Source organism: Tetrao urogallus (genome assembly GCF_951394365.1).
Source record: "Tetrao urogallus genome assembly, chromosome: 1".
Lineage (NCBI taxonomy): Eukaryota > Metazoa > Chordata > Aves > Galliformes > Phasianidae > Tetrao > Tetrao urogallus.
The window spans coordinates 80,078,736-80,097,907 of NC_136813.1; the positions used below are offsets into that span (position 1 = coordinate 80,078,736).

Here is a 19,172-nt window from a genome sequence, read left to right on the forward strand (position 1 = left end):
CAAAAATGAATATAACAAACCCTGGAGCATAAATGTCATAGTAGAGTTCTTAAAAATGCACATATCATCTATCTGCATGGCCTCAAATATGAAAAATACATACCCTTTAACCTCCAGATAAGGTTATAGATATATAACCTTTTATATAGAAAAGGTTAAACTCTAAAAAATCACATTCTGATAATCATTTTGGTTGTTTATTATTAAAGGCCGTAGAAAACCTCACAGTTAACCACTTTACTTCCGCAGTTATCTCTATATCATCACTATTTTTTCAGAGGTAAATCATTTAGTTCTGTTTCACCTTAGCTTATTACTCAGTTATTTGAGAAGGCAGGCATTTGGGAAATCTAAGAATAGAAGAGATCTTGGAGAACCAAGATTAGGGAACACAGGGGTCCTGAGGTGAAGCATAGCTGACAAAGAGCACAATGCAGGCAAACTACAAAACAAGCAGTAACGCTAGGAAAGATGCAAAGACAAGATTTCCTACACAGTCTGAAGCTAGCCTCAAAACCTGAACTTGCAGCATCTGTATGTGGGTCCCATAAAATATACTGACAGGCAGCTTAATTGGCAATTACAAAACTTTAATTTACTAAGCCAGAAATCCTTTCTGAATGTGTAGCATACAAGCTATAGTTATCACAGTGACAAGTTGTCACTTGGCCTTCCAGCTAGGCAAATGAAGGGAACAAATGAGCTTTCTTTTGGGAAAATAATAATAATAATAATAATAAGTATATATATATATATATATGTATATATATATATTTGTGACTGACTTAATTATGAAGGACTTGTTCTAGAAAGGGTTCCACAGAGAAAAAATAAGTATATCGATTCTTATAGCTCATAAAATTTGAGTGGTTTCTATGAAAGATTCTCATTGTTTCTATAAAATTCCTTTAAAATTCTATGTAAGGACACCTTAAACCCATGCGTATAGTTTAAAAATAAAGATAGACTTGATTTTACTTTCAGTAAGCCCTTAAACTTGGTTGCTATTTGCTTTAATTCTACAAGATCAGATGCCAGAGTTTTATATAAAACTGCATTAACGCTTCTGAGATTGAAATTTGTTCTCAGGGATTATGTGAAGTAAAAAAAACTCCACCACTACATGACAATAGAAGGGGTCACTTGCCCATTATGGAAGGTCTTTGCAGGACCATCTAACCGCAAAATCAAACAGATGCCATTAAAATTAGGTGAGCAACCTCATTGTCTAGGCAACAAACAGGGTTAAGACATCAGGATGGCTGGGATTTCTAAAGAAATCATACAACAGAAATAAGCTTCTGCAAGCTTTTTGTTTCATTAAATATTTCTGAAAAAAAAAGAAACCAGATCACTTGTAAAAAGCAAAATCATATTTGATAGATAAACTGCAGTGAGCTTACACACTTGAAACAGGCATACAAAGGAATTACATGCAGCACTGAGTCTTCTGTAACTTATATTAAAAATAACAAAGTCACAAGCAGATGTTTAGAAATGGATGATAAAAAGCCTTAGCTGTTCAATGTTTTTTGTGTGTCCATATTCATTTTTTTAACTTAATGAAAACCTCCAGGAACAATCTGAAACCTTCCTTGTCTAGCGTGCTAGCTTTTCTTTGCCTTTTTTGAATCAATCACACAGTGTTAATACTATACAAACGAAATTTTACTGCAGTTGCAAGAAACCCAAAGGGAACATGAGTGACATTTTTTAAGTCCAGCTTCATTCTTACTTTACTTTTTCTGTTTGTCTTTTACTATCACATAAATGATGTCATGTGCTTTTAAAAATCTACTTACATTTATATCTTAAAAAAAAAAAAACCACCAAAAAAACCAAAACAAAACAAACATGCTAAAAAAAGGTTTTCTTTTCCTCTTCTCTTTCTCTCATTAGAACTTTCTCTCTCTCTGCTCTTGCAGATCCTATTATGCCTTTTCTTTTGTACCCTGGTAGGTCCTTTCACAACCTCCATAGCCTTCCCACAATGTCATGGGAATACAAAAACCAACAAAAATAATCTTCCCACTCTTAGCCAACCAAACCTAAGACAGAAGGCATTATTTAGACAGCCTATTCAGTCACAAACTCTACCATGCAGTAGCATTCCTCTGAACAAACAAGTGCTTTGATTACACACTGCTGGAATGGTAATGCTGGCCTACAGTTATGTGTCAACAACTGCTTTCTGGCTGCAGAGGCCAGATTCCGCTCTGATGATCTGTAATTGCTTTTGACCACCTAATTTGTATCGTTCTGGGTTGCCAGCAGTAGCTGACATGAGGCTGTAAGGTAGCTGCAAATTTCAAAGTGAACTTTGGAAACAACTGTATGAGAAACCAACAGACTAGTTATGGAACTGAACAGTATATACTGAGACTGTAAAAAGTGTACGAAAACCGCATGGGCCAAATTTCCCAGATTACATATATCTTAGAAAAAATAGCTACTAGTACAGAAATGTTGCATTTGATTTTGAAATATCCATCCTTGTAGAGCATTCCATGGCATTTCCCTAAGAACAGTAACTCTATCAGTGTGTTTCAGTTACCCACGCCATTACACTGTCTTGTAATTTAGCATCTGTCTCATCCAAGCCAAAATAATCACAAGTCAGGGAGAAAAGGGAAATAGAGAGCTGAGAAGCCAGAAATACAGATTTTGTTTTATTAATGTTGCACGTATGAGAAAACAACTGGTATGATCAAGTACGTGAAGGATGCAGAACCTGGTACAGGAAAAATACAATTTGTGATTGTTCTTAAATTGGTCACTTTTATTTCTTCCTTTTTCAGATGTGGCTGCAAATTTCCTACACTGAGTCAAGGAGGCTTAAGCAAATTAATCTGCAAAGAACTAATAAAGCCCATAACAAATATCTTCTTCCATCTTAAATCAAATGCACAATCAGCAGCATTGACTATGTCCTTTTTTTAGTCCACGGACATGACTGCAACATCTAAAGATACAGATTTGAGATATATCCAGAGAGAGGATATACTCCTCACTTATGTCTGCATTACCATCAAGATCAAAACACTGGAAATGTGAGGACTGTCTTCAAATTTATGTTAGACTGTCAAATGGTGCAATTTTAATGTATACTTTTTTTTTTTTTCCCCCTAGTTTTAAAAGTTTTAACATGAAATCTTGGACTTGGAGTTTAAACACTGATCCCTCGAGAAAACGTGTTACTAATCTTAACTCCTATATCTGCAAAACCATTTTGTCAGCTGAATCTCTGTCACTATTATGAGCACTTTAAATTGTTGAGTGAAATAAATGATATTCTGTGATATTTTCATATTAATTGGGAAATCATTTCCCAAATTCTATCCTGGCAGCTAACATTTCATCTGTAATAGATTCGTATTTGGTACAGTATCTGTATAAAAGTTCATATTCAAAGTATGTTAATCTTTAAGAATTCTACAGTTTATATCTACAAATGATGTAGTGATGCATTCACAGATTTTCCTGCATTACTAGGAACACTAGAAGTCCTGCTCTGTTTCTTATGCTATGAAATTCCTCAGGATACCAAGACACATCTCTTCATAAAATCGTACTGTGTCTGACTGTTGGCCAGATTATGATCTTGGAAATATAGAACAAGGGAATAAATATTCAGTTAAGTGCTTACTATTAATCCTTGAGAATTAAAAAGATTGAATGGCATAGCAATAAGCACCAGAAAACAGAAAAGAAAATCCTGTTGATCAGACAATCTTTTTTCAAATCAAAATGAAACCTTAGTTTTGTAATAATCAAGGTACATTACTAATAATCTGACTTGAACATTATTTTTTTTTTAAGTAAAACGAAGCATGAAACACAACTGCAACCGAGCATCTTCTTCATACTTAGCAGGAAGGCAAAGTTCTTTGGCACAGGCAGTGCTCTGTAAATCTAGAATAATCTGCAGATTGGAGGCCTTTCTTGAATCCTGACCTTTCTCAAGTTAAACAAAATGTTAACAATGAAGTTTAATAAATGTCCTGGGCATCTTGTTCTGTTTAAGAACAAGTGGTAACAGCTGGAATCAACTTGTATAGGCATTAAGCAAAAAAAATTTCAGAAGAGATAAAAGATGAATTTTACAACAATAATTAATGAGTTACTATGATATGGCTTAGGGTAAATATTATTGATGGTATAAAAGAAATATAGCCCTTTGCAGTACTACTGAAAGAGATGCTTTTATTATTACTAAACAGACACATTCTATATCAATTAGGTAATACAAAATATTTGAATATGAACTTTTTCTTAGAAAAGGCAGCATTCAATATAGGTGCATATTATTTTCAGATGGAGTTCAATCAATACCAGTTTCTGGATTTCTAATTTTATAGCTTTACCAGTTTGCAGACATTACATCAGCTATCAGAGACATTGAAACTACAGCAACCGTCATCTCAACAGTACCACCCATCTAATAAGTTGGCCAAGTAAGCTGAGATCATAATGATGCTATTCTGCTCTTCAGACTTTAACAAACTATTCTGGTTCATTCAGTATAACTTTCTGCAGTTCAGAAAAATGGCTCTTGAATTCATAAACCTGGTTTATGTATTACACTACACCCTCACGGAAAATCACTCTTACTGTCTGTGCACCCGAACAATTTAAGAATACACAGCAATCAAACTTCACTTAAAAAACCAGCATGCTGCAGCACAAATAAAGCATTCCAGTGGTAGAAAATGAAGAAGTATTAGAAGACTATCCACCATTTACTTCAGATCTATAATTTAGCCAAGTACTCTCATTGGTTAACCAGGTGAAGTCAATCAAGAAATACTGCCAATGTAAAACGCTGATCTGAGATGTTGGTCATTTTAGGATTATTCTTGTTGAAGTCTGCTAAATTATTCCTTTCATGCACGGAAAAAAAGACGTATTGAAAGTTGGACTACTAGTAAAATTTCACCACACCACTTCCAAGAAAGTTTATTTTTCACACCTAACCAGTGAGAACCAAATTTCACCTACCTTTCATTTATTATATTGAATATTAATATTATATAAGGGAAAATTTCACAGTTCTTGCACAACATTTAGTTAGAGCATTTCTGACAAAGTAGTGTTGCTTATAATGGCAAACTTGCTTTCTACTAAAATTGAACAGGAGAGGACTAGAAGTGCTATACATATACAGTTATCACATGGAAAAGATGAAGTTGTGGGACGGAGATAGTAACGTGCATTATATTGTAACATACTATAAATGTTTGATTTTCACAAACCCGAGCCTTTCCTGAACATGATCCTATATTTTTATAAATATACACATAAAAGAACTTTAGAACTTTTGGAATGGTAGTATTAATGGATACCGTAAGAGGCACGGATTGAAACAATCAGGTATTATTTCTTAAAGTTCCTTTGTCAGTATGGAATAAATTAAGATGAATTTGCACCTCGAGGAAGGCAAACAAATGAGATTATTTGCTCTGTTTCAAATTTATAACCTGACTAATATGACACTGAAAGGACTTGAAGTCCTTGTACTTTTTGTTCCATTTTGTTCTACAAAACCCAGTATTCTGTAGATAAAGTGTGCTGCAGACAAAAAGATGAAGGAACTCTAATGAATGATGCTCAGATGAAAAGAATCAATGAAAAATATCCAGCTGTGCTAAAAGGCTTCAAATTATCATTTATGCAACTGACGCATACAATAGGTGTTGGGAAGGAAAAGAAAATTACTATAAGCTATCTCTTTGGCAAAGTATCAGTGTAATTCACTTTTCAATCGTAAGGGAAATGGAGGGCAGTGGAAACAATTTCAATCAGGGAAAAACAAATACTACTAGAAATTCTGAGTGCTGTCACTGGAAGATTGCAGTCATCAGTATAGGTTCAGAAATGGAATGTAAATCAGATTTAACTACAATTATACACAAATATTAAGCATAACATTTATGACATATTTCTACTTCAGGTAGTCACAGCACAATGGTGAAAAGCAATGCTTAACCTTTTCTCATGGGGCAAGGTCATGGGAGAAGGTAGCTACACAATACAGGATTTCATTTAAATAGCTGCACACCTGCCCACATTATGTGCAAAGCTCCAGCCTCTCTTTGTCTCTCTACATCTCTCATAGCAGAGCAGGGAACCAGAGAGGAGTTGCATGCTGTGATGGAAATGCGTGGGTGCCTCTGGAAATCTACAAAAAGATTAAACTGTGTTGGGCCCCTGCCTTCCTCTCTGGACCTCCTCCTCCCTCCACAGCTTATACTTCTGACAAAAGGGCAGAGTGCTCAATCAGATTTCTCTGAGCATTGCAAGGAACCTCAACAGAACTGCCCCCTGTAGAGACTTGTGAGTGGTAGCTTTTTAGTAGACAATGTTACTGTTAGTGTTGACACGACACTGTAAGAAGCACAAAAGTTCAAGTGGGATAAAGACAAACAAGCCCCAACACATACAAGAAGAGAAAAATACTTCTTCAGTCATCATCTACAGGTTGAGTTTTCAGTTACCTAACCCTTTCATAAAATCTACAGAACTAAAAAATGTTTGGGAGTAAAAGCTACCCTACTAGTACTTGAAAAAAACTGGTAGAAATCTAGCAAAAGCTTAAACATTTTCTTTACTTTCATTATTATTATGATCTGTTACTTAAAATCCTCAAGCAGGAAGAGTCATAAATTGTAAGGACTATCCCAATACATTTTCAATTAAATAACTAAATTAATGTAGAGACATTTAATTAAAGTTGCACTAGTTTTTACAAATGCAGTTAATTAACCTGCTATCTAAAATTAAATCTTTCCCCAACCCTTTTGGATTTCTGCAGCTCATGTGAAACAGAAATAATTAAAATTCTAGAAGTTCACCTATGCATCTGAATATTGCAAATTAAAGGAAAGGAAGAAAGGAAGAAAGAAAAGCAAAGAAAGCAAGCAAGCAAAGCAAGCAAAGCAAGCAAGAAAAAGAGAGAAAGAGAGAAAGAGAGAGAAAGGAAGGAAGGAAGGAAGGAAGGAAGGAAGGAGAAGGAAGGAAGGAAGGAAGGAAGGAAGGAAGGAAGGAAGGAAGGAAGGAAGGAAGGAAGGAAGGAAGGAAGGAAGGAAGGAAGGAAGGAAGGAAGGAAGGAAGGAAGGAAGGAAGGAAGAAGGAAGGAAGGAAGGAAGGAAGGAGGAAGGAAGGAAGGAAGGAAGGAAGGAAGGAAGGAAGGAAGGAAGGAAGGAAGGAAGGAAGGAAGGAAGGAAGGAAGGAAGGAAGGAAGGAAGGAAGGAAGGAAGGAAGGAAGAAGGAAGGAAGGAAGGAAGGAAGGAAGGAAGGAAGGAAGGAAGGAAGGAAGGAAGGAAGGAAGGAAGGAAGGAAGGAAGAAGGACCAGTCACTTCAGCGGTTTACTCTGTAAGCAGGAGCAACATGAGCACAGTAATGTTGTACTCAAACACAATTCATGATAGCAAGTTTTCTGCTATAGGAGTATCAGGAGTTCTAAGAGCATCAGAAACAAAATTACCTCTGAGGTTAAATATACAGAAATGAAATGCACAAACAATGTAGCAATACTTTCCCACAGGTGTTTATTTTCTTCTCCATCCATTAAGGAGGCTGAAGATAAATATAAACCAGATTTTTTCCCATATTGGAATCACAAAGTAAGTTTCTGGGAAAAACATGGATGGGAAGGCCATGTGTAATGTAATAAAACTAAGGGTTAAGGAATAAAGTCAGGTTTTAATGATCTAAACTCCAAATGGAGCTTCATTTGAACAGGAAGATGATTTAGGATTTGGAGATCATATTTATTTCTAACTTATGGCTCAAGCATCTTTCTAAAACAAATAAATCATCTGCAATGCTCTTTAAAATACAAATTCGCATAGGTTTACATGCATATAGACTTCCACAGGGTATAAACCTGCCATCTGAAGTACAAAGTGGAACTGCCCTTCTACAAAGAAGAAAACAACAATCCTCCAGAGTATGACATTAACATGCTAAAATATAAAAGCCTTCGTATTCCCTTTTGAAGAGTCCTTCTTCCTTGGGTGAGGAAAACTACTTTTGTGTGTGTTGTGTGTACAAAATATATATATCAATTTTGCTTCTAGTGAAATCTGTGAAATTTGGAGAATGCGTGAAAATAACAAAGGTAGGAAAAAGCCACAGAAGCTTGTAGATTGATCAGGCTCTGGCAATCTATCTTTCTGTATCACTCTCCCCCACCTTGAGCTTGCAACACAACGGGACTCTGGCAAATTGCGATAATCTCCTTTAACCCTAATCACCATTTTAATCAAAAGAGGTGGGGCCGCCTGGAATTCATACAGCAAGGTTAGCCCTGCAACTGTCATTCTACTCGCTAAATACACAGAGTATGCTGCTAAAAGGTTGAAACGGTTCTAAATTTTATTATCTTCACAAGATTACTTTCCAGCATTAATATTTGACAAGTAAAAGAAAAGAAAACCATGATATTGTCTGCTCCGAAGTCTTAGAAATTTGCTTGAGTATGGTGCATCTGTCACTAACTCTGCTCTTAAGAGAACCCTGGGGAAAACAAAAAGTTGTGATTCACAAAACTGCCCTGACTAAAAACCTACCTCATCTGCACATTAGATTCCACTTTGCCTCTCTCCACCCCTTTTTTTCCCCGTTATGTTAGATTATAATGTTTCTGGTTTTGTACTCCATTTGCTTGTTTAATTACTTTCTCCCCACTCTATTTTTAAAAAGCAGTAGTATGACTGTAGATCGTACAACAGACAGGGAGAAGCTTGTATGAAGAGAAAGAAAGAAAGCTTCAAGGAGAAAGAGCAATGAGAGAAACTAAAAAGAGCATCAAGGAGACTGGAGAACGGGAAGATTAAAGGAAAAAGCTTCAGAGAACTGATTTTAAGCTAGAAGGGATTCAGCAGCTGTCATTAAAAACCTGCAGCTCTGCTTGAGATGTATTGATCAGACTATTTCAATCTTTCTGCACAACTTACAGGTTCCTGCATACAGAATTATAGCAATGTCCATTCAAGAAACAATATCTCAGCTAATAAATATTTGTTTCTTAAAGAGGTGACTACCCTGTATTTCTTCTTCTCTTCCTCTCCAGAAAGGGATTCTGCATTTTGCATGTTCTACTCATCTTCTCACTGGTAACATATGAGTACATAATACTCTTCATGCCAAAGAAACCAGAATTTACGTATGTTATTTTCAGTAGTGCTGTTTATACTTACAACTCCTTAATACTTAATTTATTTCCTAGAATGAATATCACTGCAGGGCAAATAAAGATAACAGAGAGGAGAGTATCTGTATCCAGCAAGTACCGGACAGTGGTAACCATTTCAGCAAAAACAGTAAGTGAAGAACATCACAGGACTATGGACAATTGTAAGAAGGCATGTTTCTGTGTTTTTGCAAATTGTATCCTTGTACTGATACAGAAAAGATACTTTCTAAAAAGCAACCCCTTGTTTTGGTAAGTAATATTGCTTAGACACTCCTTATTTTCATAGAATGGCCTGAGTTGAAAAGGACCACAATGATCACCTAGTTTCAACCCCCTGCTATGTGCAGGGTCACCAACCACCAGACCAGGCTGCCCAGAGCCACATCCAGCCTGGTCTTGAATACCTCCAGGGATGGAGCATCCACAACCTCCTTGGGCATCCTGTTCCAGAGTGTCACCACCCTCTGCATGGAAAGCTTCCTCCTAACTTTCCACATGAATCCACACTTTTAAAGTTATTTCACAGTTCCTAATCATATAGGTCCTTTTAAAAACGTTGCACTCCAAAATGTGCTAAGAGGGCAAAAATGAATGGGATTTGATTCACATCTCATATATACTACTGCTCTTGTAAGATTTTTTTCGTTATCATTTCCTCTTACATATTAGAAGCTGTTGTTTCAGTCTAATCAACAAGTAATTACTTTAGGTGTGGGGCAGAAGGGAGAAAGGCAAAAATGAGGAGACAAGCACAGTCACAAAGCAAAACCCTCCCAAAGACTTCTCATTTCACATTGCCTTCCTCTCTACGTGCATGAATGACGTTTCTTTTCCGATGTGACTGTTGTAAGAATCAAAATCCCTCAGCAACGAGCCTGCTTCTTCTTTTTATTTTTTATTTTTTATTTTTTTAAATAATGCTTGAAGCTCAACAAACCTTCGTGGAAAATAGAATACTCTTAATTATGAATAAATTAACTAAATTAGTAACATGAGATGGAGATGCAATTAAGGGACTGTTAATTGAAACTGGAAACACAGCTGTATACAGCTCAGAGATGAATCACACCAGTAATGACGCAGATGTTTATAAAATGTGATTATGTTTAGCAGGAGCGTACTATTGAAATTCCCCAGCCTATTCTTACATTGTGTCACTGAAATGGTTTCTAAACCCATGAGCACCAGGATCTCAGGGATGGCAAATTAGGCTCCCTGGATATGTGAATTAGTGTTGTCTGAATGTCAGCAATTTAATTCTCCAGCTTTCAAAGAATGTAGACTTGGAGCCAAAAGCAAACATCTGTTAGTTATACGCTCATTCAAAATAAAATATCTCTGGCAAGCTATAGCCTGTCTGAATGTGAGAAAGACAGTAAAATACAGTATCTCCAAGCAGTTACACTGCTGCGTGAATCTACTGATCATGTAAATAATACAGCCTGGGAGCTCATGAAACCTACTTTGTGCACAACTGTGAATACCCCTTTTCAGAACTGTTCCTCCAAAGAGCTAGAAGGAGCAGGAACAAATGACATTTTGCTGTCAGAAGGAGTAAGGATTGATTAGCCTTCTAAAAACAGCAAATCAGGATTTTTATTCTTTCAGCTTTTACGTTTTTCATAGGATGCTCTTCCATACAGCTGTAATGAGCTTTTCTTCTGGCACCAAAAGGCACAAATGTTGCTCATGGGGCACACGGGGAAATCTGAGCTACACAAGCTCAGCAAAAGCAACAGCATGCCCAGTTGTGAAGGCTGGCAGAGTAGACTAAGTGAGCAGCAAACCATAGCTTAGCTCCCACAGGCTGAAGTCTGCCTCACACCTCTTCCTGAATGACATATGACAGCATGAAATGGTAGGTTTGAGTCTGTCATTTGTTTTCTGGTTTAAGTTCACAGACTGACAACATAGGTTTTACAGCATCCATATTTTCCTTACATGTAATTGCACTTTTAAATAACACACCTAACAATACTATAGTTCCTGTCCCAAAGCCCTTCCACATACTACAGCTACATCAACAAATCACTATTAGTTTTGTGTCAGGGGCTTCAGCCCATATAACAATAATTATAAGCACAAATGTGCATGAAATAGATGTATATTTTTTCCTGGTCCCCATTTCTATGGAACAGGACAGATCCTTATAAAATGCAAATGTTCTAACTGTCGTAAAATAAAAAGACTGGTATGAATTGCACAAAATCAACACAATTGTTGTTGTTGTTGTTGTTTCCAGTTCAATTGAACTTCGTAAGCTTCACAGAAGAGGAAATCCTTCTGATCCATAAATGAACACTCATTTAAAAATGTGTACATCAGGTAGTTAAAATAATTTGTAAAATTATGTATCATAACTTTGGGCACACTAAAATTATTGGTCCTGGCACTGACAGATATCACAGGCTTATCCCATCTGTTGCGGGAATGACTGAGGGTGTGGGGCACAGTGTTGAAGAGAAAAGTGGTCGTGATAAAATTTAGACTCATCTCTGTCTCCCAGATACGCCATTTGCTAGGAGCTGACCTTCTATTCATTGATGAAGAAGGATTAGGTCTTGACTTTTTCAGAGAAAAAATCTGCATGGCTTCTGCAACAGACCAGACAGGTCTGATAGTAATTCACATGTCATTCACAGCTGAATAAAGTTATGAAGGCTTTATGAGAAAAATGTAAACCCTTTCTCTTTAAAGGTAATCCTAGCCAGCCAGATTCTGGGATATATTGCAGCCAGCTATGACAACTGATGTGCAAACCAAATTCAGTTATCTTAGCTCTTGGGCTGGCAAAAGTACAGACAAAGTCAATTCAGGATTTGAAATGTGATGTTTTGAGATAAGCAACTGGAATGCTGGGATACACATGAAATGCAAAGCTATTTTATAGAGGGCACATTCTTCAGTTTCCTCTGAATACCCGAAATCGCACTGCACTGCTGAAACAGTGCTGTAGCATTAGCTTTATGTCAGATAAGTAGGACAGAACTCACTGATTTTACAGATTAAAAAGAGTCATATGTGAGGGAACTGGGAAGGAAAGGAAGCACCACACTTGAGACCAATATAAGGAATTGGACCATTTGATCATGCAACAATATCTGACACAATGAAAATACTATCTGCAAACATAGATTCAGGCTTATTGTCCTAGCTTGACCGATACAAATTCTTCATGCCATTAGTTTTTTTTTTTTTAACAAACTGAGCTATGGCAGAGAATCAACTTGGAACATGCAAGAAAATGGAAGAAAAAGGCTAATTTTGTCTAGGCACCTGAGGATTCTCAAACAAAACGCTATGCCCTGAAGAATTCATTTTCACAACATGCGATTTATATGTACCTATGATTCCACAGGTACAAAAGAAATAACAAAATACTATGAATAAAAATGAAATTGTATGCTTCAAGTCAAGAATCATAATTTATACTGTTTGTTCTTCAACTAAGGGGTACCTTTCTAACAGTTGTAAAGTATACTTTATTCTTTATTAAGTACACTTTCACACTTCTATAAAGTCACAGCAAGTACAAGGATCAAATGGGTCAGATGAGCTGCTGCAAGCAATGATTACTGAAATAACTCCTTTTACCTGTGTTGTCCCACATGAGTACAAATTTGGAATCATTTTATAAAAACCATTTGCACACAAAACACGTATGAGGAATTGAGCTATTTTAATTCTAAAATGCCCTCTCCTGTACAGTGAACGTACTATTTATTACAAGACTTCCAGACCGCTCAGAATTTTCCATGTAAGGTCACAACACTCATCTTTACTCAAGGTACGATGAAAACTACAATGGCAGTTTCAGAGGGCACCTTGTGAAAATATTCTGTGAATGACATGCATACCAATCAAGAAAGGCAGGGTTTAAAGCCATGTCACTACTTAACGCTACTGACATTTTTAGTATTTTAACCACTGTTGTTGATAGCACTTTCTAAAATGGCAAAAATATCTTTAAAGTTTTACCAAAGCAAAAAGACATAGAATACATAGCACACAGTCCTGAGTAGCCTGAAGACTGTGAAAGCTTTCTATAACCTGAAAGTAGACAGCCTAACATAAAAATATCTGCAGTAATATAATACGTAATTGATATGGCAAAAAGACACAAAATGACTTAACAGAGGGAAAAAAATTGGCTAACATAAACCTTTTGAATGAGAAATTTTTGTATTTTTTTTCTCTACCTTTGGACTTTAAATCTCTTTAAATAATATTTTCTTTCTAAAAAATTACAGCATTTCACAGAAAAGAATAAGCAAAAATGGGGAAAAAGAGGAGTACTTTTTGCATTCTCCCTCTTTAAAATCTTTCAACAGTACCTTGGCACCAGAGCCTGGAATGTAAGTGGTTTTATACTGCTTCCGCTCACATTTAGAGAGTGGGTCTTTACATGGCAGCTCTTAAACACTGTGAAGGCTCTATCTGCCACAACCATGTTCCTTTGTAAATCCTCTTTAACCTTGCTTCAAACCAAGCAGGGCTGAGTGGACAGACTATCTGTGTCAGCAGAGTACATCCCCTCCAGGCTATGGAGCTCAACCACAGACTGTTAAGGCTCATCATCCCTCTGGTGTCAGCAGAAAGCTGACAACGAATCCTACCCTACCCGACACTACACAATCCTGTCCTGCTCTGTTCTGTTTGAAAATCTAACTGACGAATTATGAGCGCTGACAGTTGATAAGATTTTGGCAAGGAAAAGGATCTGTGATATGGAAGTCAGGTTCGGAGAATGACATAATTGCAAGGTTCATTCTGGTTTTGTCCTTGTATGCTTTCACTGTTCTGACTGCTGCTAGCTTTGCGCACTTCTCAGCTTTTCACCCCGAATAAGCTCACACGCTCTTATCTTAAAGCAAAACAAACCAAACCCCCCACACATTAATGTTCATATTAAGCAGTCTGAACATAGCTGAATGGAATCAAGTCACAACACCTAAAAGGGTGTTGAAAAAAAATCAGGCCGACTTCTCTTTATGCTGACAAAAAATGAAGCAGTCTATGCGATTTTTACATCTAAGGTAAACACAGAGCTTTAATTGTTCAAATGCAACATCCACTTTCTGTGTCAAAGGAACTTTTACAGAAAAAAAATATTTTTGAGATGTTCAGAAATTATGGTTCACTAATATTGAAGAAAATATTCCCATCTTCAGTACAGTTACAATGGTGACTAGTGAATAAGTTAAAAAGCTAAATACTCAATCATTTCCTTATAACTACTTGACCAACAAGCAACAGAACTAGTGTATGTTGGTTTTCAGTTAATACATTTTTTACAGTATCATTACCTCAGTTTTGCACAGTACCCTAAATATATTGTGGTGTGACTCATACAGATGTATGCTGCCAAACATAATCTATAACTGCTGACAGGTGGAAGTATACTGCATAAGTTTCATTTTGTAGGGAAACAAGAGTAATGGATATCAAATACTAAGCCCATTCTCTTCCTATTATTTATCCAACAATCAGATAAACCAGAAATCTTACACAATATAGGACATATGCAAAGATTCTACAACAGGATAATAAGGCTGTCCATGTAAGACATTTTATTGAAATTCCTACGTTTTCTGTGCTTGTCTTTGTACTTACAAACCATGTATGTCAATGTTTGTTCATTTTTTTAATATTACATATAAAAACACACATGTACAGGAAAAAACATACCAAAAGAAATTTGAATATGGATATGAAAATATGAAATAGGGTAAATCATTGCGCGTCTACTTGGTTCTTCAAAACAAACCTTGAAAGAGGACAAAATTTCAAAGTGAAGGAATCACAAAACTTTAAAACGGATGTATGTCCCATAACAAAAACACCTGCTGTTTCAACAAACTGAAATTCATCACATAGAACATCACAACTTTGACCTTTTTTTAATTTTTTTTTTTTTTTTTTTTCCAGTTGGCATGGCCTGTTGATGATTATCATGCCTATTTATAATTTTAGACACATCCTTTCACTGACTGCTCTAAACATGCCACAAAGAACAATGATGATATCCTCCTAATTTATTAAGGAAGCTTTCCAGTTTCTGACACACATTGAATCCCAATACAGATAGCTATCCTTTCTCTACTTGTTAGCATATAAATAAATAAATAGGATCCATACGCGTATTTATGCAGACAAACATTAGACAAAACTGAGCCATCAGAAATGAAAAAAAACAACCATGGGTATATGACTTCTAAAGCCAAGCGGAATAGCCAATTAAATAGAGGCCATGAAAGAACCACGACAGCTGTGTGTTTGGCAGAAATTCCATTTGTCGTGGAATATACAAAACAACGTTTTTACTTAAGAGTCTGATGGAAAAACTCAACTTCCCAAAAAGATCAAAATCTCCCTCTGCTGGGAAGAGGGAACCTGCAACTACTACAATAATAGTTTCAAATTTCAAGATTGAAAAGAACTATGATTGCAATGTCTTATTAGTCTAATTATAGATGAGCCTGAATTTTGGCCCCAGAAAATGTTGTCTCTTGCTTTCATCAACTATTTAAAATGACATTAATCAAAAGACAGTTAAAAACAGAGGAAAAGCACACAAATGAAAATCAGTTATTAAAATGAACAAATAAAATGAGAAGAACTGCTAAGATGATAGAAACATAATGAACACAGAAATCTGAATCCTTATTATATGAAACTTTCATACATATGTGACTTTTTCTGTCTCTTGAAGAGGAAAAAATATCTGCCTTATTACTGTTGACTCATCTGCCACTCTATTTAACCACTTTTAATATAGCCTTAGTTTATACTTGCTGCTTTGTCTGGAGTAAGTAGCTTTCCTTTTAATAATGTTAGATGCACAGAACAGTAGGGAAGATTTTCCATAGAAGCACATGACTACAACTTTCATGTATGAGATTCACATACAGTGACTGTCAATTTCAAAAAGTCAACTATAAATAACTAGAAGAGGGGTTTTGTTTGTTTCTTTTGGACAAAATGATATGAGAATACCCTTAATCATATTCAAACCTTAATGACGTGATTAGATCTAAAGAATATCTTTTGAGACCATCACCATGCTAAACATACATATATTGGAACAGGCTGCCCAGGGAGGTCATGGAGTCAACACCCTTGGAAGTGTTCAAGAAACGCGCAGATGTTGCAGAGTGACATGGTCTGAAGCGGTCACAGGCATGGGTTGATGGTTGGATTAGATGATTTTATTGGTCTTTCCAACCTTTATGATTCTACGATACATTCTATGATTCTGTGAAAATCTGGAAAACTTATTTCAACAGTGACAGTCATGAATGAACATTTCATTTATGGGTATATATGGTTGCTACTTTGCTTCTTTTTTGAGGATTTTTTTTTTTTTTGGTTGGAGAAGGCATGGAAGAGAGATGAGAAAGAATCCTAAATTTAAACTCTGTTATAATAAGTCAGTGCTGCTTTCAACTGACATTTTGATATAACTTGCTTGCCCTGGTGCCCATCCACCTGTCAAGTGAGGGGTGGGAACAGAATGACTCAATTGTTTGGAGATTCACTGGATCTGAATGAAGACTGGAAGGCACATATCATTAGTATTTGTTGGGACCTTTATATTTGGAGGCCAGCAGGACTCTGACACTGTCACAACTCCACATTTACTTCAGGAAAATAAGGATTTCCCTTTTTGCTTTTAAGAACATAAGTGGTTAGATTTAAAATAATCTTTCTCAGTAACTTGAAGCTAGGTTTCCTGTGATATACTGAGGAATTCTGTTTGTGTCAGAGATTTTGCCTACAAACCTCACTGCACCATCTTTGACCAGTGACCTCCTGGTATGCCTTGAGGGGCTGCCTAGCAGCGAGCTGGGGCCTGAAGGCAGCTCTCCCTTTGTTGAGTGTGTAATAATCTCCAACAGAGACAATCTTGAAATTTAAAATTCTGCTTGCGTCACACTCACTTGTAGTTACACCCTCCTTAACGTACATTTTTTCTAGGAATATTCCTGTATACGTTGACAAAAACAGAACACATAGAAGGGGAATGGATAGGAGGGGATGGAGAAGAATAAGGAAAGGGAGAGGGAGAGAGAGAAAAAAGTTGTAATCGAACTGAAAACCGGAAACACAAAATACAAACCTATCTTGGAAATAGAACAATTTTGTAGGACACATAAAAAATCATTTCTATCTTTGATTTCCTTATTGCAGGACCAAAATTTCAAGTTTATTTCATACATACTTAAGCCTGACCCTAAGACAGAAAATGTAACACTCTAAGAAGTGCCCTCATGAGTGACTGTCAATGCAAACATCCACTAGACTTTATACGCAGAAAACAAATGAGCTCTGTATCAGAAACTCTGTTCCTTTTTCAGGTAGAAAAAATAAATCATAGGAACATAGATCCTCTTCTTCCCAGGGGTCACATATTGGCCTTTTATACATGATAATCCTTCAAAATAGCCTACATTTTTTCCCCTCAAGATGTGTTTGGAGTTGTACTGGATTGTTTTCACCTTGCTATCCAATAGCTTCCAGAGTACATTTAAGTAAATACGAAAGAAGACAGTAAACTGCAAAACTCCAAATTACCACCAGTTCTATCAGCTCTAACATCCCACTCTGACACACTGTCTCCAAGGATCTAACTTCACAATGCTTCCTGCACTTGTTGGAAAAAGAGCATATTATCTATGAAATGTGTGTGAACAACTGGTTTCCCTCATATGCTTTAAAATAGTCTACAATGTCAAGTTGGCCCTCTGCCTAATGCTTTCATGAAAGATAACAACAAAATGCTTATATCAGACTTCCTCTCAGATTTGTTTGACTTTTTCACATACTATATGCTCTCACTCTGAAAAATCTTCCCATTTTCCCTTTTCCTAAAGGAAAATGAAGCATATTTCAGCAAACCACTGGAACTTAGTTATTTTGTTAGCTAAAAGAAGGTATTTCTCTATGAATTGGCGTATTGAGCTAATTAGCTGCTGTTTTTTGGAAATACAAGTAATTTTTTCACATATGTGGATAAAAATTAGAGGAACATTTATTTTATCTTCTAGATTTCTGTTCATCTGCTTTAATAATGTTACCTTAAGCCTACCCTGAGAATGTAAGATAAATCAGATACTGATGAGCAAAGATCAAGAATTATCTTTTACTTAACCTAGCACTCTCATGGCAAGCTGCTGATTTATGAAAAAAGTAGAAAAAAACAAAAATTCTGCTGTTAATATTTACATTAACTTTGATAAACTGGAGATGTCACAGAAATGCAAGATTCATTTTGGAGAAGAATAAAGAAATAATAATCTCTTTTTGACTATTAGACTTGGCAGTACCAATATCTTCTATTCATATGCAGGACAAATACACCATAAAAATTTAAATAACACATGGATAAGTCACTTGAAAGATGTTATCCCATGACATATTTCACAGCAAGATTTTCTAAATATTAATATTAAAAGATAAATAAACTTCTAAGTATTTTATCCATATGAAAATTCTAACTGTCTGAAAAACTGGCTTAACTGATTTTACTTCTGGATAAAAGAATCCAGAAATTAAGAGAATACATTAGCATGTTTCACAGAATCATAGAAGCACAGAATGGCTTGGGTTAGAAGTTACCACAAAGCCCACACTGCCCCAACCCCTGTCATGGGCAGGGCTGCCCCCCACCAGCTCAGGCTGCCCATGGCCCCATCCAACCTGGCCTTGAGCACCTCCACGGATGGGGCACCACAGCTTCTCTGGGCAGCTGCGCCAGTGCCTCACTGCGCTCTGAGTAAAAAATTTCCTTCTAACATTAATCTACATATCCCATCTTTTAGTTTAAAACCATTCCCACTGTCCTTTCACTGTCAGACTGTGTAAAAAGTTGGTCCCTCTCCTGCTTTTAACTTCTATTCAAGTACTGGAAGGCCACAATGAGGTCTCCCCAGAGCCTTCTACAAGCTGAACAAGACCACTTCCCTTACCTTTTCT

At 36.3% G+C, this 19,172-nt stretch overlaps 1 protein-coding gene across 1 annotated transcript in view; it reads right to left on the reverse strand.

Moving 5' to 3' along the window:
* The window catches only part of DMD (dystrophin), a gene marked incomplete at both ends in the record, with an annotated part of 1,041,552 nt that overhangs the window by 134,585 nt on the left and 887,795 nt on the right, over positions 1-19,172 (reverse strand). The window lies entirely within an intron of this gene.